This window comes from Lathyrus oleraceus, chromosome 5, assembly GCF_024323335.1.
Source record: "Lathyrus oleraceus cultivar Zhongwan6 chromosome 5, CAAS_Psat_ZW6_1.0, whole genome shotgun sequence".
In the NCBI taxonomy this organism is placed as follows: domain Eukaryota; kingdom Viridiplantae; phylum Streptophyta; class Magnoliopsida; order Fabales; family Fabaceae; genus Lathyrus; species Lathyrus oleraceus.
Genome location: NC_066583.1, coordinates 553,117,092 through 553,139,742, shown reverse-complemented (window position 1 = coordinate 553,139,742; position 22,651 = coordinate 553,117,092). Strand labels below are relative to the sequence as shown.

The following is a 22,651-nucleotide window of genomic DNA, read 5'->3' as shown; positions in this document are numbered from 1 at the left end:
TAATTTATACATATTTTAAAATTTTCTAAAAATAAACCACAACTTCTAAAATTAATTTACTTTTAATATCTATAAGAAGTAACTTTATAAAACTAAGTTTATTGGTTGATACTAGAAGCAAAACTGATCTAGAACTCCTAATGCAACTATGTAAGTAGTTGGGCAGTTTTGCAAGTGTGGACAGTACGGGGTATCAATATTGAATATCCTTATCTCCGTCTAACTTTTTGACTTTGCATGTTTGAGTTGAGTTTGAGGTAATGTGTCAAGACACGATCATATTGCAAGGGTGGGTCACCTTATCACACATTTATTTAAAGGGAATTTATTATCCCACCATGTAAACGTGAAAAAATATTTTATAAAAAATTTAATATATTTTTTCGATTTTAGAGATATATCTTTCAACGTATCTTTGCACTATTTTATGATGCATCAAATGAGTGTCATCTTAGAGTAAAATAAAATTTTATTTCGAAAATGTATATCTGGATCTAAAAAGATCACACTCCTAAGACATGATTGAATTGGTTTAATGTGTGTGTTTCGTGCGTCCGAAAATACATCTCTAAAATTTAAGATTTTTTTTTTATTTTCATGTGATACCTTAATAATATATAAGATTGCATTAAAAAATTCCCTCTATTCAATTGTAAGAAAAAGAGATACATAAGTTTGTTGGATTTAAATAGGCTTTGATGTAATGTGATAGGCTTTGACATCTGTTGAAACGTTTGTGAAGTCTGGAATCGATGTTATGTGATATGTTTTATGTATTTGCATTTTCATCTTTTATATTTTTTCTTATTTTCCGCTGGTCTTCCTTCTCTATTTCATATATTTCTTCTAGATTAACCTTAAAAGGAATGTTTTTTCAGTGTTGTATAGACTTAAAATGGTTTTATGGGGTTTGCTCAATGTTGTATAGACATTTGTTGAAATGGTTGGGGTTTATTGAATGTTTTATGGAGTTTTATGGTTTTACTCGTCCAAATCGATTTATGTTTTGGTTTTTCCTGTGCTATTTTTTACTCGTCCAAATCGTTTCTATTAAAATTTTGTGCTTTATATTATTTTGAAAGTACTGTTGTTTGTATTTGTTGAATGTGAGCTACAAGGATTTAGTTGGAGAAATCCCTTTAAGGATATCCTATAAGAAGTTCAACATTTGTTAACTTTATCATGTTTCATTGCAGGACTTTATCATTTGTTGAATGTTTTCATTCAAATACTGGTTGCATTTGTTTTCATTCAAATACTGGTTGCATTGACTTTATCATGTACTAACCAATATATGCATGGGATCCATTTAGCCCATTTTTAGGTAGTTATGGAGAATTGACTTATATGCCTCATGCAAATATGTTTTGGGGGTATCTTGAAGAGCTTATTTGTTCTTATTTTATGATATAAGAACTTATAGTAGTGCTTCGATGAATTTATAAATAATTCACGGTGTGCTCATGAGTCATAAATTGTGCTTGACTTATGTTGAAGTTGTAGCATTATTCACTTAACATTTAAATGGCCTTTCCCCCTTTTTACTTTTTCTGTAGCAGTTATATTTGTCATCCATTGTTAATTTGCTTTTATAATATGGGGAAACTCTTTACAGGCGGTGCACTAAAACCCACTGATGTTAAGCGGTTGTGGGTTTATGTAAATGTTAGCTGGAATTTCGACGTTAAGAAGGATTTAAGATGTCAAAGAAAAGATGAAGAAAATATTTGAAGAAGATAAGTCGACTTCCACTAAGAATTTTTTTGATGAGATTTCGACTAGATTTGGCAAAGAGGTCTTCATTTCTACATGGTGATATCATTTTAGGACTAAGAATATTTTTGACCTACTATGATAATGACTTCGAAAAAATAATTTGAGATAAGGATGATTAACTGTTTTTAGCCTTATTAGTTTCTTGAAGGACGTGTGGAATCTTGTGAAGGGCGAAACACATATAGGCGAGAACGTGTCATTCTGGAGAGAGGACCATTCGTTACCGTTATTGTCGATTTAGTATAAATAGGGGCCCTCGTATCAGGATTCAGTGTGTTAAATTGTATATAAAACTCATATTACTCAAAGTATCTAAGTGTATTCAGAAAATAGATGATGAGTGAAATGTACATATGAATCACCATATTTTCATTCAATGTCAAATCATTTACGTTAATGTTATTTTCATACCTTTTAAGTTTCAGTCGAAGTTGTTCTTCGTTTCTTTATATTTGTAGTCGAAGTTGTTATTTATTTATTTATTAATTATTCTTGCATTATTTTAAAGTCACAAACTAGTGTAGAAATACTCATTATCAAGACAAACTTAAAAAAAACTATGCACATGTGTTATAGGATCAATCTAGTAGATCCTGCAAGTAATCAAAGTATCAATTTTGAAGGACTAACAGTTGTTTACCAAAATCCACGGTAAACAAATTAGCATGCCCAGTGGAGCCCTTATGCTTAGGCGTTTTAAAATTTTATTTTGCATTAGTTCTTCATACACAGGAAACGAATTTTCAAACTTTGTTGCATGAGATTGAGAAGTGGTAGGATAGCCAGAAATAGCAAAGCTTTGCCAAAATGGAAAAATGTTAGGAGAATGGTTAACCCACCAAATAACAATGGAGAGAAACCTCTCGGACGACAGGGGAAAGCACGGCCGTAACGATTGTGACCGAAGCGATACCATCGATGATGAGTATGCCGATAATACCATCAAGTACCCAAAAAATGGACCAATATTATCCCCGATGATAACGCAGAGTCAACCAGTGACTCCAAGACTCGTAGTCTCGAGTAGTTTCAGGCACTATGTGCTTGAATTCACCATGCATATGAATGGTTACGAACATCCGTACGATATGCCAACTTCAGTGATGGCGAGTTTGCATAATAGTGCATCAACATGGCCCAACAGTGACTACGTATTATCCATTGCAAGGGTCGGGATCGGCTGTCAACAATCTTGGTCGAACTACCCAACCCCTAGGAACAAGATTTTCTGCCCAGCCAATGTCCACTTTTACTACAAGTTCTGCGGCAGTGTTAAGGCAGCAAATGGACGAAAGCAACCACGAAATGGTTCATATGCTCACCTAACATATGGACACAATATTCAATCCTTTAATCCAAAATGCTACCCAAAATAATCATCAAAACATCCAAACAAATCAGCAATTGACAGCATAAATGGCACGCATTGTAGATTTCTTTGGTGCTCAAAGAGCACCAATTCAACATGCTCCACAACCACGACTAGTACGACTAGTGGAAAACCAAGGAGCGACTTTGGAAGAAGACCCAACGATTAATCAGGCTCAACAACTTGCATTGAATATGGGTGAGGTTAATCATGGCCAACACGGCGAACCCAGAGTGGTCGAACATTCAATGCCTAGGGAAGTCGAGCAACCTAGGGTTATGATGGTCAATCGTGACCAAGACGCTGATGAAGTAGTTCACTGAGTTCGACAAGAAGATTTAGCAGGAGAGAATAATTTGGTTGTCATAGTCAAAATAATAATGGCACGAAATGGAGTGAATGTAGGCCTTTGCAGGTCAAACTATACCTCCCCATTATCTGAATATGTCCTGCAGACTGAACTGTCTAGGAGAAGGAAGGTCCCAAAATTTACAAAATTTTCTAGTGAGACCAGCGAGTCCACTGTCGAACATATAACAAGGTATCTGACTGAGGATGGGGACATTGCCAACAATGAAAACCTAAGGATACAATATTTCCTCAGTTCCCTTACCAAGAATGTTTTTACTTGGTTCACCATGCTCCCAGCCAACTCCATCAATGATTGTACCCGTTTGGAGAGATTATTTCATGAACAATTTTATATGGGACAATCAAAGATTAGTCTAAAAGAATTGGCTAACATTAAGCGTAAGTTTATAGAGCCAATAAATGATTATCTGAATAGGTTTCGTTTGCTAAAGGCAAGGTGTTTTACATAAGTGCTTGAGCATGAGTTGGTCAAAATGGCCGATAGTGGTTGGATTATTCCATCAGGAAGAAACTAGATACCCAATATTTAAGAGATATGACCCAATTGGGGACAGGGTTTGACAGGTAGAACCCCTCAAGGCCAAAAAGGCTAGGGCGAGTAAGAATAATAGAAAAGAGAGGGTAGTATATGTCGAAATGGATGAGGATGGTCAAGAGGCCAACGTCGATGTTAGTAGTTTTGATGAAGGAGAAGTTGATATGGCCTAACTAAAGTAAGGGCCACCTTATGTTTATAAAGTTCTTGCACCTTCGAACGGGAAAAACCCCGTTGAATCAGAAAAGAACGATAAATTCCCTAAGAGAACATACATTTCCGACGTAACAAAGTGTGATGAGATTTTTGACTTATTAGTTAAAGATGGTCAAATTATAGTATCACCTGGTGCTAAGACACCACCGTTAGAACAACGAAAGAAAAGAGGATTTTGTAAATATCACAATTTTTTAGGCCACAAGACCTCACAATGCTTTCTTTTCAGGGATCTTGTGCAGAATGCGATCAAGGACGGAAGACTAAAGTTCGGAGACAAGGGAAAAACCCAGATGAAAATTGATTTTGATCCCCTGTAGATGGCAGATACCCACTATACCGAGCCTGCAGATGCCCACATGATCGAGGCCACTGAACATATTGGTATAGAAAACACCATGACTAAAGCTACTGAGGGTTTCAAACACGAAGTCAAAATGGAGGAGGCTACTGAGGGACTTAGTGTCAAGTTGCAAAAGGTTGGGATTACTGATGGTCTTAATTTAGAGATCAACATGGTTGAAGTAAGTGAAGAATAGACATGGAATCAGATGAAGAAAGCACCAGGCAAAATGAGGACCAAATGAGGGTTGCTTATCCCAAGAATGATGAGAACCTAGTCGAATTCCCCCATCATTGCCAGAAAAAGAAGTCTGAAGTGACGATGTTCCCCGGATGCAGTTCTGTATTCGACAGGAAGGCTACTGAAAATCTAGAAAGAGTTCGAATAACCCGTTACAGGTGAAACTAGAAAGATACCAGAAGTCAATACATCTTCAACAAAAGAGGAATTCCTCTCAGACAACAACAAAGAGGCCCAAATCTCCTGGCAAATAGGCCAGCCGTATTCAAGCCAACTACTTATGCCCCAAGGGATAAATGGGTGATGCTTGGTGAAAGAGGGGACCAAGGTCAAGAGAAGTGGATAAGTTTTGAAGTTGGTAGGGGATCTTTAGTAGCATATCGGAAAGAGTTCCAGGTGTCGAGGCAACATACATATAGGTCCGAAAATTATAAAGGAAAAAAAATCCTATGTCGAGGTCTTAGTGGCGAAGACAACAGAGACGGAGGAAAGTTGAAAGAGAAGCGTCTGAAAATGCAATGGCAAAATCAAGTAGTAACCAACCTCAAGCCAAAGATAGAGTTGAAGAGAAGAAATCAATAGAGAGAAAATTCTCCTCTTCTAAAGGGAAAGGATCCAAGGAGAAAATGTTAGAGCAACCAACAACAGATGATGACATGTTGACATATGATTTTTACTCAGGGGATGAATCTTCATTGAATATCAATTGCAATATGGTCTCAGTGTTACCATTGGAATATGACCAGGTGGCTGAGGTCGAAGAGGCTGAAGAGGTTGATGAAGCAGAAATGGCTTGACACGTGCCAGTTTGTTACTATCTGATGAATAATGGACGTGTCAAAGAACAAAATGCTTTATTCGAAAGGCCAGATGAGGGAATGAGAAGTCACCTGAAACCATTATTCATTAGAGGAAAGAGTGAGAATACTGGAGTAAATAAGATTCTAGTTGATGGTGGAGCAACTATTAATTTAATGCCACACTTCATACTGAAGAGGATTATCAAGTTTGATACTGAACTAAGGCCACATAACACGGTCTTGTCAAATTATGAAGGGAAGATTGGTCACACTCTGGGGGTTATTCAAGTTGACTTGACAGTTGAATCTGTTACTAGGCCAACTTTATTCATGGTCATAACATCAAAAGCCAACTATAACTTACTTTTGGCTCGTGAATGGATACACGACATATCGGTGGTTCCCTCTTCGCTCCACTGAAGAATTTTGATCTGGCGAGAGGACGAAATATTGGAAAACATTGAAGCTGACCAAAACTAATTTATGGCAGAGGTTAACCATGTTGACAAGCGTCACTTCGACAAGAACTTAGAAAACATAACACCTTGCAGCCCAACTGGGTTTGCATACTTGCCTTCATATAAGGAATTTTATTCTCTCTATTTGCACCTAACCCATGGATTTCGATGGGATAGAGAGATCATGGAAGATGAAGAGGAAGTTGAAGGGGTGCCAGGACTCCAACCAATTGGTTGGGGGGGGGGGGGGGGGGGACAAAGACAATTATTATGCCCGAGTCCATAATTTTGCAAAAGATTCCGGCTTATATAGCCGAGAATAGGTTGAAAGTGGCCCTTGAGGCCTAAGTCAAATACATGGTTGTCGAAGCCAATGAAACATAAGTGCATCTTGAGGGGTCTGGCGTTGATTTTGAACCAGAGCCACCTGATAAGTTACCAGTTGAGGTAGCAGGCCAGAGGCTCGATGCAATCTATGATGACGAGCCTTTGGAATTTGAAAAGGATCTAATAGCATCAAATATACAAATGTTGGTGCAGGATCCTCTAGAAGAAAGTGATCTGGGGGACAGGGCGAATAAAAGACCAACATAAATTAGTGTCAACCTTAGCACAGAACTCAAAGTCGAAGTGATCCAAATGGAAGAGATTTTGCAAACTTTGGTTTTGGATGATGGGATCATGCAGATGATAAGTACTGAATACAGGGAATTTTCATCTATTCATGTTGGCAAAACTTGTTACACAAGCAAAAGCAAAAGCAAAGGTGGAGTTAGAGGGGAAAAGAAGACCGCTGACTTGACTTCCTTTCCATGTTTTTCTTGTCAAAAAATGAGCTTTTGTTCACCAGATGGCACTATATCTCCGGCAATATGTGTCTAAATGGTTAGATTTTTGAGTGAATGAATTACTAGTTTTTTTTTTTTTTTATGATTCCAAGTTTTGACTCTCATACAAGACCTATTGTGGTTTATTTCCCCCCTCTCTTTTTAACTTTATTGCTCAATGTATCTAAGTTCTTTCCACATTAAAATAGTTGACTCAATTGGTTTAAAAGTTCTGCAAAATGATCTGCACTGTTACAAAAAAATATCGGTTGGTTGTCATGGTGCAGTTTATAAGAATCACTCCCATTTGGTGAATACATTTGTTTTGCTTAGGTTCATTCAACATGTTGGTCAAGTTTATTGAAATGTATGTTCTAATTATTTCTGTTTTTTTTTTTTTAAGAATCTTACACTGCAATGATATATTTTGGTGTACTTTTTTTTCCGTATTAAACTATGTGATTCCTAGTTATTTTTCTTCCTAGTATCACGTTTTTGAATTTTTTTTCATAAAAAAAAGTTATTGGAAATAGCACATACCTAGTTGCCAATTTTCATGTGTAGGTGAGTGGAGGTGAGTGGTGTGAGGACTTGTATAGGATTTGACAATCTTATTGTTTGAGCATGAAACTTACATGATAAAATTCCTTTATAATTTTCGTTATAACTTTTTAGGGGTCTAATTTAGGGGATTTAAGGTTCTTGTTTTTATGAAAAATTAGTGTTTTTTTTTTAATTTATATTTTCTTTGAAAATAAAAAGTTGTTTTTAAATTAAAAAACTGAGTAAAAAGGTTTGGGTCTTTAGTTTTTGTGGCTGATTCTAAATTTTGGGGGTCTTTAAAGTTAAATCACAACTCTGAAAAGTCTTATAATTGCCAGCTCTAGTTTTATCAGTCATTCTTAAAATTTTACTATAACATTAAGTTTATAAGTGACTCTAGTTTTGATGAGTCATTACTTAGAATTTTAAAACATTAAATTTATGAATCATCATTTAATTTGTCATCCTCTAAATTTAATGGGTTCACTATATTAATCTTGTAAATTTTTTAATTATTTTCAAAATCTATTCGAAATTTGCATAAATTTCAAAAAATGCTTAGTGATACCTTAAATTCTAAGTTTTTTTTATCAAAAATTCTGAAAATAGTAATGTTATGGTGGATGGAATGTATGGTACGCATGAATGATGTGAAATGAATCATTTGTAACAGAAGTTCAATTTCTTTTCTTTTCTTTTAATTTTTTGTTGTCTAAATTGGATAATAGTGAGATAATGTGAAACCAAATCTAAATAATGATGTGGTGTAATGATATGAAATGAAGAGCGGAGAAATGGACTTGATTCTTTATTATCATAACTTAATTTTTCAAATTAAGAGGGAGACAACATGATAATAACCAATACCATATGCAAAGTACAATAGTAAATGGGTAAAACAAATGGACTCTTTAATATTTATTTTCTTATCATGAACCTAGAGTCTAAAAAATGCAAAATGTAATGAAAAGATGATATTAAAGTGATCAAATGGTCTTTGTATTTAAAATGCACAAGTCCTTATTAATGACTTTTATGATGACTCAGATGAATTAAGTTGAAAAGGTGATACATGTAATGCAAATGGATTCAGAGTGAATAATAAGACAAAATTAGGATATGACAATATGTAATTATTGAAATTTATATATGTTGGATTGATATGTAAGTGATTGTATTAGTATATATGTTAAATCATCAAATATTTACTCACACATCTCTTAATATGTGAGTATGTTGACTAAATTAAGGTGTGACTATGAGAGCATATCCACCTTAGTTTTGCAAAAACTGTTGAGTCAGGTATGATTAACGAGAATGAATCCACTTTTTAGTGGGGAGACCCCATGACACTAGAATGGTAAATTCTGGAATCATTTGCATGTGTTCGAAATGGAATGAGTATCACATTTGTATATAGTCTTGTATTTAGGCTTTGTGCATTGTTAAAAGTTATGTGATTAACGTGAAAGTACTAAATTGATGTATGTATTTTGATGACATATCTACATCTGATGATTTATATTCTAGAAATTATATGTTGATTTTAAATTATGACCCTATACTATTATCGGGGATTTGGCTTAAGCTCCATATTTTTAAAGGTTTGAGTTATGTAGGAAGATGTGGTTGGGCAATGATTGGATTGGCGATCAAAATCAGTAGGGCTTAATGCCACTTGAGGGATTTAGTATCCAATCACTATTAGTTAGAGCCCAAATATCAACTTAGGATTTTGTTTAGAGTTTTATTGTTTACTTCTCTTTGAAGAATTATTGGTGTCTTTATATGATGTATTCTTTAAGTGAAATAATTGTAATGGAAATGTTTTAATGACAACTCATTAAGGTTGTTAGTTAAATGTCTATTTTGAAACTATTTTACAAACGTGACAATGATCCTAAGTTTGATTTAAAAGGAAAAATTATAATTTGATTTAAATCAAATAACGGTTGTGAATATTTTATCTCAACATTTTGATTATTTTGAAAAGAAAAAAACAGTCCCGCTCCTAAAAAATGGGGTGTTACACTTGGAGTGCCATTATCCTGTGCCACGTGGAGAAAGTTATAAGAAAAGTCGTCAGGAAAAAGACTGCAACTTTAATGTGGAAAATATTGAATAGTTATATATGACAAGATCTTTGACTCACAGGTTGTGCCTAGAAAAACAACTCTATTCAACTCTATTTATTCTGAATGGTAGAAAACATATCGATAATGGAGCCATTGACAAAATTCCACAATATCATTGATGATTTAAGAATATTTAAGTGAAGATAGATGATAAGGACAATTCTCTACTCTTTTTAAGATCATTTCTCAGTTCCTTTGAGAACTTCAATGTTGTATTTCTTTATTGTAAAGAAGGTACTTCTACTTTGGATGAAGTTCATAAGATCCAAGGAATTTTCAAAGGTGAAAGATTTGAATATTGACGATAATGGTGAACGCTTAAGTGTCTCAAAATGAGGAAGTGATCACAAAAAGGATGTCCAAATATAAGAGGTTTGACTAGTCAATGATAAAATTACTTATTTGTAAGAAACCTGATCACTTCATGAAGGATTATACCAAGATGGTGGAAAATGAAGATTTTGTTCATATTGTTGCTGGCTTAGATGAGAATAGTTATGATAATCTTGGTGTACTAGTGATGTTAAATTTTGAGATTGAATAGAATTGGTTCATGGATTGAGTTTTCTCTTATCACATGTGCAAAGGGAAATAATACTTTGAGACTTTGAAGCTGGAGAAAGGTGGATGGATTTTCCATAGTGGCAATAAGGCTCTCCAGGTTCATAGTGTTGGTACAACCAAACTTAAAATGTTCGATGATCGCGAGTTCATTCTATATAATGTGAGGTATTTTTCAGAGTTAATGTGAAATTTATTATCCATAAACATGTTTGATGATCTAGGTTATTGTACTAGAGTCGAACACAAGGTGTTGAAGATTTCACATGATGGAGTTATCATGGATAAATGGTCTAAAATATGTTGGTTATATATTTTAGAAGGTTTTAATGTTTTTGTTCATTCATCATCACATAATGAAGACTTTCATGACAAGAACAACCTATGGGATTTGAGGTCGAGACATGGTAAATGCATGAAGGTTGTTTTAGAGCATTTTAATGAGTTTTTTTACGAGACAATGGATAAAACACATTTGATAGTGAGTTGCCATGGAATTTCTGGGGTAAGGTAGGTGCCAAAGCAACTTGCCTGATTGACAAATTTCCATTCGCATTGATAAACATCAACTCATGTGCTTACGTTTGGAGTATAAAACTTGTAGAGTACTCAATTTTGAACCTTATTAGAGCTTTACCTTTTCATTAAATCCAACTAATTCATCTTGATGGAAAGGTTATGAATTACGTATTCAATGGATATCCAAGATATGATAAGGGTTATGAGTTATCGAAAGTGGAATCTGGAGGATAAAAGTTTACCATTCACAAATATATTACTTTCAATGAGTCTTGGAAAGGGAAGAAGAGTAAATACTTGAAGGTGAAGATATCAGAAAGTATGTAGGAGAATACTCAGTTTGAGGTGAAGGTTCATACTATGGATACCATTAGTCATAAAAAAATTATTATATAGGCCTATGCTTATCATTTGAATTATGACAATGTAAAGAGGAAAAGTGTACCATTATAGGCTACAATTATGTTGACCTTAGTAGTTATGCTTTTAATATGGTTGGAAGGTTGTAAAACTAAAAAACAAAGATCTTTAGGGAGGCATTCTAAATAAAAAGGAGGTAACAAATGATTAAAGAACCATACTAATGGGATTGTTACATTATATAAGAATGAAAAGGTGGTTGGAAGCAAGTGGATGTATGTGGCAAGATTAATGTTTAAGCTTGGCTTGAACTTGATCAAGTTGGTTGAATGATGATTCAAATAAGATAGAGCAACAAGTTAGTTGATGGGTAAATTGACATCACCACAATTTAAAGTCAAGGTGGTATGTCTTAAAACCTCAAGTGATGAATAAAAGGAACAAATATTTGAGATTCTTAGAAACCAAAGTTGCAAAAAATTGAAAAGTAGAAGAAAAGTCGATGGAGGATGACAGAGCCACAAAGGGGGGGGGGGGGGGGTCTAGTGGGGTGGTACATAGGCTGGAGTCGAAGATGGTGCAAAAGGTTCCATGAACATGGATGCGTTAGTCTTGTGGTTAAAATCACGATGGTCAATATTGCAGAGGTGCTTGATAGGAGTTTGGTAGGTGGTGGTGGCAGAGCTTTAGTGGCAGGCGATCCTCGGGCATCAGATCCAGTTCAGGCAATTAACAAGTATCTGACTTAGTTATTTTGGTTCATGGATATGTTTGTTAGTGATTTGTATTTTTGGCATATTATATATGTTGGGTTTAAATAGTTATAAATATACATCTCTATCATTATTTTTGAAACAACCTTCAGAAATTCAGGACTGAAGTTAGAAAGAAAAACAGGGAGTATTTTGAGAATCTTATGCAAAACTTAGAGAGGCAAGGGTTGAAATTGATAACATGAAATAGTATCACATTCTAGGACTCAATTTAATTAAATTATATTATTATTTACTTCAATTTATTTCATTTTATTAGATATTACGCGGTATTTTCTTTCTATTTATCTCAGGTGGTTTATTTGAAGCACAAGTAAAAAAGGAAGAAAAGGAGGTGCAAAAAGGAATGAAAAGAAGCAAATATCAAAAGCCAAAGCCCAGCCCAAAAAGCACAGGCGTTGTGCCTGTGACGAGCGTCACAAAGGCTGTGACGAGCGTCACGCTTTACACACTCCTGTGACGAGCGTCACACATGGTGTGACGGACGTCACACCATTCCCCTATATTTTTGGTTTCAGAGACGTTGAGTCCTATTTGCACGCCTAACCATTCGCCACGTGAAGACCTTTGACGCGGATTACTTTTGGAAACCGTTACAGAAAGTACCAGTATAAATATCAGCTTTGCAAACCCTGCAGAGGTTCCACGCTTCGTCCAGACTTCTTCGTCTTTTTCTCTTTTTCGCATTTTTTCTCTTCCAGCAGTACAAGCACATTTTTACAGCATTGCTTTTACGATTTTTATATTGTTTCCTTTGCAATTTCTATTTTCTTTTTCCGCACTTAGTTAATTCTTTTTCACACAATAGTTTCTACACCGGGAACTATTGTGTACCTTTTACCGGATCTAACCTTACGTTAGAATCTAGTTTTTTTATTCCTTCGCTTTTATTTTTCTGTTTGATTGAAGAATTCAAGAACAAATCCAACCGGCCTGTGGTGGAGTGTTCAAGACTACTATTTAATTTCTCAGGTTCTTTAATTATTGTTTGAATTTATATATGCCCTGCTTTATTGTTTATTTATATTATTTGCCTGAGATGAATCTGTTTATGCATGATAATTATTTAAGTCTGTTTAGCATGTCTGGATGATTTATTTAGGTATCGGTATGTAAAGTAAGCGGAATGAAGGAATCAAAACCAAATTGGTTTAATTAAGTCTAAAATTAAAATCACTCTTTTTACGGTCTCAATTTACAGGTTTAATAACAAGGTTTTTGTACGAAAGTAAAAGACATAAAGAAGTTAAAAGCAATAGAACGAGAGTTTGAGTTTTTGACTGGACAGTGTAAATTGGACATTAATTCTAGATCAGGGCGAGAGCAATTTTTAGAGTTAATTAAATTCTAATCTTTTTCAAAAAGTATTTTTAAAGATTGAATGTGAGGACGAGAGTTAAGCATTTGAATTTAATTATATAACCTAAGTCAACAGAGCGAGAGTTTGAGATAAGGGTGTTTAAACGATTAGTGTTTTCTTAAAAAGAGTTTCTACGGATCCTATTGTTTTCAAAAAGTGGTTTTTGACTTAACTATAAGTGACAGCTACGTTAATATAAAATCATAGTTTATTCAACAGAGCGAGAGTTTGAGATAAGACTTTTAATCAATAGTGTCAACTGAAAAGATTTATTTTAAAACCAAGAAACCAACGAAGAATTGATTCCCTAATTACGACGAACTACATACCGATATCCGCTTATTAGATATTTATTTTAGATCTTATTTTAGTTTTAGCTTTTCCCCCAAACAATCAAAGTATTACCTGCCTTAGCTTTACGAAGTAACCTTAGATAACGGTATATCGATTCATAAGTCCCTGTGGGATTGATATCTTTTAAAACTACGCGATAGAACTGTGCACTTGCAGTTTGTACCCCAAATTCGACTCATAAAGTCGCGATCAAGTTTTTGGCGCCGTTGCCGGGGACTTTTATTTAGTCGATATCGTAACTCTTCTGTTACGCTGTAGAGACTAAGGCTTTTCTTTTTCTTTTCTTTCTTTCGTTGATTTGTATGCCACACCCTCGCTCACAAGGCGAGCCGTTCTACTTACGAATCAACGATATCGAACTATATCTCCGAGTCTTACGACGAATTCGGGAATATCGTGCTGCAAACAATCTCCCTCCTGTTGAACTTCCCGATTTCAAAAATATTTTCCCTTCGATACCCGAGATGGCAGAACCAGCTCATGCTCTTAGAGATTACGCCGCTCCATCGCAAGATGAGCCGTATTCAAGTATTGCTCCACCCGCAATCGAAGCAAACAACTTTGAACTTAAATCTTCACTGTTGCAGGCAGTGCAACAGAACCAATTCTCTGGAAATCCTACCGAGGATCCAAACCTTCATTTATCCGTATTCGTCCAATACGCTGATACTGTTAAAGCTAATGGTGTCACTTCAGAGGCAATTCGACTTCGTCTTTTTCCTTTCTCGTTAAGAGATAGCGGTAGAAGATGGCTTCAATCTCTTCCTTCCAACTCAGTCACCACATGGAACGAGTTGAAGAAAGTTTTTCTTGCTCGATATTTTCCGCCAAGCAAAACAGCTATGTTAAGAGCCCAGATAAATGGATTTAAACAGAAAGATATCGAGTCTCTTTTCGAAGCATGGGAAAGATACAAAGACATGATGAGACTTTGTCCACACCATGGTTTAAAGGACTGGTTAGTAATTCATACCTTCTATAATGGTCTCCTGTACAACACGAGGTTAACAATAGACGCCGCCGCAGGTGGTGCACTGATGAACAAACCTTATGCTGATGCTTACCAACTTATCGAAAGCATGGCTCAAAACCACTATCAGTGGGGAAGCGAACGAACAATGGTAGAAAAACCTCAAACGAAAACTGGCATGTACGAGATAAGTAACCTTGGTCATGTTAATGCAAAAGTGGATGCTCTGGTCCAGAAAATTGAAAGTTTAAATGTATCACCTCCAGCCACCGTGGTTGCCATAACTCAGAATTGCGAAGTCTGTGGAATCCAAGGTCACACTCCTGCAGATTGTCAACTCCTAACAGGAATCCAAGCGGAGCAAGTAAACTATGCTCAAGGTAGCCCCTACTCGCACACCTATAACTCAAATTGGAAGAATCATCCCAATTTTTCATATAAAAGTAATAATGCTTTATACGCACCTGGACAATCTCCAAATCAAGCCCCAGCTATACCTCCGGGATATCAGAAGCCGATCCCATCTACACCTAACAATAACGCCCCTAGGAAATCCAACTTGGAAATCATGATGGAAAACTTTATAGCTTCTCAACAGCAAACCAATAAAGATTTCTTAAACCAGAATGTACACACTGGCGAACAAATTAAACAACTAGCAAGTAAAGTAGATGCCCTGGCTACTCATAACAAAATGCTGGAAACGCAAATATCACAAGTAGCTCAACAACAAGCGCCTACTGCTGCCCCAACTGGTACATTTCCTGGCCAACCCCAACCTAACCCAAGAAGCCACGCTCATGCAATTATACTGAGAAGTGGAACGAAAGTGGAAGGACCGTCTGACCCAAGGATAGAAAACCAAAACTCTAAAAAGTCAACTGAGGAGGAAAGTGAACCTAAGGAAAAGGAAGAGAGTAATAAGGAAACCGTAGAAAAGAAGGAACCTTATGTACCTCCAACACCTTATAAACCACCTATCCCTTACCCTCAAAGGCTTATTAAAACCAAAGATGCGGGCCAATTCAAAAAATTTGTTGACCTACTAAAACAATTAAACGTCACAATTCCGTTTACAGAAGCTATTACGTAGATGCCCTCATATGCCAAGTTTTTAAAAGAAATTCTTTCTAATAAAAGGAAACTTGAAGATAGCGAAACCGTTACACTCACCGCTGAATGTAGCGCTATAATCCAGAATATGCCTCCTAAACTTAAAGACCCAGGTAGTTTCTCTATACCCTGTCACATAGGAAAATTTGTCATTGACAAAGCCTTATGCGATTTAGGAGCCGATATTAGTGTTATGCCTTTATCCATATGCAAGAGACTTGAAATGGGAGAATTAAGACCAACTAAAATGTCTGTGCAACTAGCAGATCGTTCCGTCAAATATCCTGTAGGAATTCTTGAAAACGTTCCAGTGCGCATAGGTCAATTCTACATTCCAACTGATTTTATAATTATGGATATTAGAGAAGATGAAGTTACACCCATTATACTGGGAAGACCGTTCTTAGCAACTGCCGGTGCGATCATAGACGTAAAACGAGGACGACTCACTTTTGAAGTAGGAGAAGAGAAAATTGAGTTCATTCTTTCCCAATTTTTGAAAGCACCTGCAATAGAAGATACATGTTACTTCATGGATATCATCGATGAATGCATAAAAGAAACGGAGTTAGAAAAAGACAAATCATCTAACTATCTTATAGAAGACAAACTTAACCAATGTTTAGCAATAACACCGGATCCTACGCAATGCCTTAAGAAACCAACCCTAGACCTGAAAACACTTCCCAAAAATCTGAGATATGAATTCCTAGACTTAGAACTTGAACGACCAGTGATAGTTAATGCTGACCTAGGAAGACTCGAAACAGAAAAACTCCTGCATATCTTAAGAAAATATCCAATCGCACTAGGTTACAACATCACCGATCTTAAAGGAATAAGTCCCTCTATTTGTATGCACCGCATCATGCTAGAAGAAGACTGTAAAACTTCTAGGGAACACCAGAGGAGACTAAACCCGATCCTGAGTGAGGTAATGAAGAAGGAAATAACCAAGTTATTAGAGGCAGGTATCATATATCCTATATCTGATAGAAAATGGGTTAGTCCTGTATACGTAGTACCAAAGAAAGGAGGTGTAACAGTCATTGAAAATGAAAAAGGAGAAACTATAACCAAACGAATCGAATCGGGATGGAGAATGTGCATTGACTATAGGAAACTAAACAAAGCAACCCGAAAAGATCATTTCCCCTTACCATTCATTGACCAGATGTTAGAACGATTAGCAAAACATTCTCATTTCTGCTATCTAGACGGTTACTCAGGTTTCTTTCAAATACCGATTCACCCTGATGACCAAGAAAAGACAACGTTCACGTGCCCTTTTGGTACCTTCGCTTATAGGCGAATACCGTTTGGCTTGTGTAATGCTCCTGCAACCTTCCAAAGGTGCATGATGGCAATATTCGCCGATTTTCTAGAAAACATCATGGAAGTATTTATGGATGACTTTTCCGTATGCGGACAAAGCTTTGAAGAATGCCTTGAAAACCTAGAAAGAGTTCTAGAGCGATGTGTAAAAGTAAACCTAGTACTTAATTGGGAAAAATGTCACTTTATGGTACAAGAAGGAATTGTTTTAGGACACATCATCTCGAACAGAGGAATTGAAGTAGACAAAGCCAAAATAGAGGTAATCGAAAATCTTCAACCCCCGAAAACTGTGAGAGAAGTACGAAGCTTCTTAGAACATGCCGGTTTTTACCGACGATTCATTAAAGACTTCTCTAAAATAACTAAACCTTTAACCGGGCTATTAATGAAAGATGCTGAATTCATATTCGACAATAAATGTTTAGAAGCATTTCAAACGCTTAAACAAGCACTGATCTCCGCGCCCATAATGCAGACACCAGATTGGAATGAACCATTCGAAATAATGTGTGATGCCAGTGATTACGCTGTAGGTGCTGTTTTAAGACAACGAAAGGATAAAAAGCTTCACGTTATATATTACGCAAGTAGGACTCTAGATGAAGCACAAATGAATTACGCCACAACCGAGAAAGAACTTCTAGCAGTAGTGTTTGCGCTAGATAAATTTCGTTCTTACTTGGTCAGAGCCAAAATAATCATCTACACTGACCACGCTGCTATCAAATACCTCTTAACAAAAAAGGATGCTAAACCTAGACTCCTAAGGTGGATCCTGTTGCTACAAGAGTTCGATTTGGAAATCAAAGACAAGAAAGGAACTGAAAACGTAGTAGCAGATCACCTCTCTAGACTTGAGAACCTCGAATCGGAAAGAACATCGATCAACGATGATTTCTCGTACGATAAACTTATAGCTACTTTGGAAGAAAATAAAGCTGATAAACAGGTAGAAACCACCTTAGCTATATCCGTTACACCGTGGTACGCTGACCTCGTAAATTATTTAGCTGCCGGAATAATTCCACCTACCTTATCCTACCAGTAGAAGAAACGATTCTTCTATGACATAAAACACTATTACTGGGATGACCCCTTACTTTTTAAAAGAGCCCCCGATGGTATTTTCCGTCGGTGTATACCCGAAGAAGAGGTAGAAAATATAATCCAACACTGTCACTCCGCTCCTTATGGTGGACATGCAAGTACATCCAAGACCTGCTCTAAAATCCTACAAGCCGGTTTCTATTGGCCAAATATATGGAAGGATGTACATGCAGCTATTAAGAAATGTGACAGATGTCAACGCACAGGAAACATATCTAGACGTGACGAGATGCCACAAAAGGGCGTTTTGGAAGTAGAGATTTTCGACGTGTGGGGAATAGACTTCATGGGACCGTTTCCATCCTCTTTCGGTAACAAATACATACTCGTGGCAGTTGACTACGTATCGAAATGGATTGAAGCTATAGCTTATCCAACAAACGACACACGAGTAGTAACTAGACTCTTTAAGAATATAATATTTCCAAGGTTTGGTGTCCCAAGAATAGTAGTCAGTGATGGTGGATCACATTTCATATCCAAGGTACTCGAAAAACTACTGCTTAAGTATGGCGTAAGACATAGAGTAGCGACACCTTACCACCCTCAAACCAGTGGGCAAGTGGAAGTGTCTAACAGAGAAATCAAACAGATACTAGAGAAAACAATCGCCACTTCAAGGAAAGACTGGTCATTGAAATTACCAGAAGCTTTATGGGCTTACCGAACTGCTTACAAAACTCCCATAGGGACAACCCCATTTAAGCTCATTTATGGAAAATCCTGTCACCTCCCGGTAGAATTAGAACATAAAGCCTATTGGGCTATTAAAAATCTAAATTTAAACTATAAAGCCGCCGGCGAAAAGAGAATCCTTGATATAAGCGAATTAGAGGAACTCAGAAGAGACGCTTACGAAAATGCCAGAATCTACAAAGAAAGAACAAAACAATGGCATGACAAGCGCATATCAAGGAAAATCTTCAAACAAGGCGATACAGTCCTTTTATTTAACTCCAGGCTAAAGTTATTCCCGGGAAAACTACAATCTAGATGGTCAGGTCCTTTTCAAATCACCAATGTTTTTCCCAGTGGAGCAGTAGAAATTAAAGGCAAATCTATGGAACCATTTACCGTAAACGGGCAACGTCTAAAACATTATCACTATGCAGAAAACAATGAAGATTCGCAAGTCTTGAACTTAGACGAAATGCCTCCAGAACTTATAGATTATAATTGATAGTTTTTATGTCGAGCTTGCGACATTAAACAAAGCGCTTAGTGGGAGACAACCCACAAATATTTTATTTTTTTCTATTATTATTTTTCTATTTTCTTCCTTAATTATTCTTTTAATTTTTGTTTAGTATTCATTCTTAATTTATTTTTATTTATTAAAAACTTTTCTCTTCTTCTTTCGGCATTTGGCCAAATCCTGACTAAAACTCTTGTTTTTCTTTTCTCTAGCTAACACTAACCTGATGGGACAAATTGATCGTATGGGTATCAAATTCAGAGGAACAGCTCAGAAACAAAAATTTGAGGAACTAGCCACGAGAGAGATGCTACCTAGTCTGTATGCTGATGACTGGGCAATGACTGCCCTTGGACTAAGACAAAGTGTCCTGTATTTGCTGAGTCAGATTGGGTGGGAAACCGCTCCTATCCGTAGACAATTTGTCACTTACCGGAGACTGACTCTAGAATTCCTTAGTTCTCTGATCTATCTACCCAGCCATGGGAAAGGAATAAGCAGAGGTTTTATCCAGTTCAAAATGTTTAACATGGAGTACCAATTTAATATTCAAGACTTTACCAACCTTTTAGGTTTCCCTACATCCTTTGACACATTCACAGTGAGCCAAGAAGAACTTTTTGAATATAGAGAACTTGAACACTTTTGGGGAAGCTTGACTGGAAATGACGATCCCGAGGAACATGAGTTTCTCTCTGGAAACATACATAACCCGGCCTTTCGCTATTTCCATAAGATCCTGACCCACACCTTATTTGGGAAGAAACCAAACAGTACCACAGTTTCACGTGATGAACTCTTCATCATATTTTGTGCTTCCCAGAACCGTCCAGTAAACGGTGCCACTTTTATGTTGGCAAATTTAGACCACCTTATCCAAGATGAACGAGCACCAATTCGAATAGGCGGTTTAATAACCATGATTGGTAATGCTATCGGATTACGTCAGCCTATGCTTGACTTAAGCCCTTTTTGTGGCATTACTACTATGAGTATACCCTTCCTCTTCAACACTATGTTTATAGCAAACCTAGGATCTGACGAGTTTGAGCTTATAATTAATAACCAAGTTCTTTGCCTATTCACCATGCCCGATCCTAGGACTAGTGTTCATAACCGCAATAACTGGCTCTACAATCTGAACGAAACCCCCTCTCCTGCTAGATCCACTGAATCCATCCAAGACTATGAGATTTGTGATGACCAGATTCCTTATGCTGAATCAGACCCTCGGACACCATCTGATTATTATGATATTGATCCTCCTCCTCAACCTGTTCAGACCGAAGAATCGGCAATACCCGACCTTAGACATCATATGCCCGGAACTGATTATAACACCGCCATTGAAGCTTTGATGTCAGAACAAGACGCCCTCAGAGAAGAGTTCGCTAACATGAGACACGAATTTCTGGGACACATGAACAGTATGACAAATCAGTTTCACGAGTTGCTATACCGTGTTAACTCCTTTGTTCCTCCGGCCAGAGATCATGCAGATGGATAGAAGTCGTTTTTCTTAGTTATCTAGCTTTAGTTAGTTTTATTATTTAATGTTATTTCAAATTATGTTCGTATTTGTTTCTCTTTCGCATTTTTGTTCTTTCTCCAATGTTACATTATGATTATTTTATGAAACTATTGAATTATCCTATTTTATTATGAATTATGCAATATCTATCAAAAAAATGCTCTCTACTGTTGCTGCCTACATAAATTATTAACAATATAATATATTTATGCACTATTATACAAAGTAGAATAGCATGCAGGGAAATTAAATAGCAAAATAAAATAATCTGAAGCAAAACAAAATAAATAATAAAAATAAATTACCAAAATCATTATGAAGAACGCTAGCAGAACCATGCCAAAAAGATTGTGTGACGAGCGTCACACATTCTATCACGGACGTCACACAAAGTGCTTGTGACGCCCGTCATGCCCCTGTAACGAGCGTAACGCCTTCTGAACATGTTAACGTTACAAAGCCGTTGGAGACGAACTTTACAACCCTACACCTTTTTACCTTCCCCATTTATTCACATTTACCCACATTTATTTACTTTTCAACCACTCCCTTTCCAACTTCAAAATTTTTCCCTATAAATACCCACCATACCTTTCTTCCTACACCACAACTATTCTATACAATCAAATATATTTTCTTTTCTAATTACTTCTTCCAACTCATTCATCAGTATGACGGGAAATCAAAATTTCGGAAATATCATCTTCCGATCCGAAGATGATAATTATCAAAGGGAGCAATTCGAGCGTTTTCAACAACGAGGTGTCACCTCTACCAGGTATCCTGATTCAACTTGTTTACAACAATTAGGATTACTTCAAGGTATCGAGTGGATGCTCCGCCTTGCCGATCTAACCTTTCTATGCACGCATAATCAACCCACCTACCCCTCCCTAACCTTAGAATTCTTAAGTTCATATGCGTACAACACTCCCACCGGTGAGGACGAATTCTTAACCGGTACCGCAACCTTCCGTATGTTCAACACTGAGTACTCCCTATCCCAAAACCAATTGAGTACCATGCTACAATTCCCCATAGAAGGTCAAGTCTACCCCAGAATCCCTCCAAACCTAAACTGGAACACAGTTGCCGCTTTCGACCTCTTTAGGAAAATATCCGGTGTATATGCCAACAATTGGGAAGAGCTCCTTGTTTCCCATATACATAACCCAACTATCCGGTACTTTATCCGCATCCTACAAAACACAGTTTTTGGAAGACCGAACAACAGCAAGGTCAACGCAAAGGAACTATTCTTCCTCGAATGCGTCTTCGAACCGAATGCTAAGGTAAACGCCGCCTCCTTCCTATTTCATCATATCCGCACCTTATGTGCTAGAGGCCGTCAACCTTTTGTAATTGGTGGATTAATCACCACCATAGCACTTGGCTTAAACCTAGGGGACCGACTCCAAACTTTAGAATCTTTACCTCCCCTCTTTATGGATATAAGCTACTGTCGGTCCAGCCGCCTAATAAAGAACAGAGTAGGCGGAAAATATTACCTTATGGTGAATAACCAGGCAATCCCAAGCGTTGTTCTACCCAACATTGCCTTAACAGATGTCACCAATCCCAACCGCCACCTCTATGACCTGAATGCTCCCGAAGCTATCGAGCCTCCACATACAAACCTGTCTGCAGACGAGTTCGAAGAAATGGAGCAAGGTGATAACGCTCCTGCACAACAATCAGTCCCGTTCAACCCTTCCGATAATGCAGCTGGCCCATCCTCCCGACGTCGTCGACGAAGAAGGCCTGCAACCAACGACGACATCATGGATGCTCTTGATGGTATGCAAGCACAGAATCTCGAAATGATGCAAATGATGCGCCAAATGCAACAACAACAG

General features: G+C 36.8%; 1 non-coding gene across 1 annotated transcript; it reads right to left on the bottom strand.

Annotated features, from left to right (window-relative positions):
- Nucleotides 1-14,383: 14,383 nt before the first annotated feature.
- On the bottom strand, nt 14,384-14,490 carry LOC127088738 (small nucleolar RNA R71). Its single transcript, XR_007790561.1, has one exon. It is a non-coding gene; the product is annotated as a small nucleolar RNA R71 (small nucleolar RNA).
- Between the last annotated feature and the right edge of the window lie 8,161 nt (nt 14,491-22,651).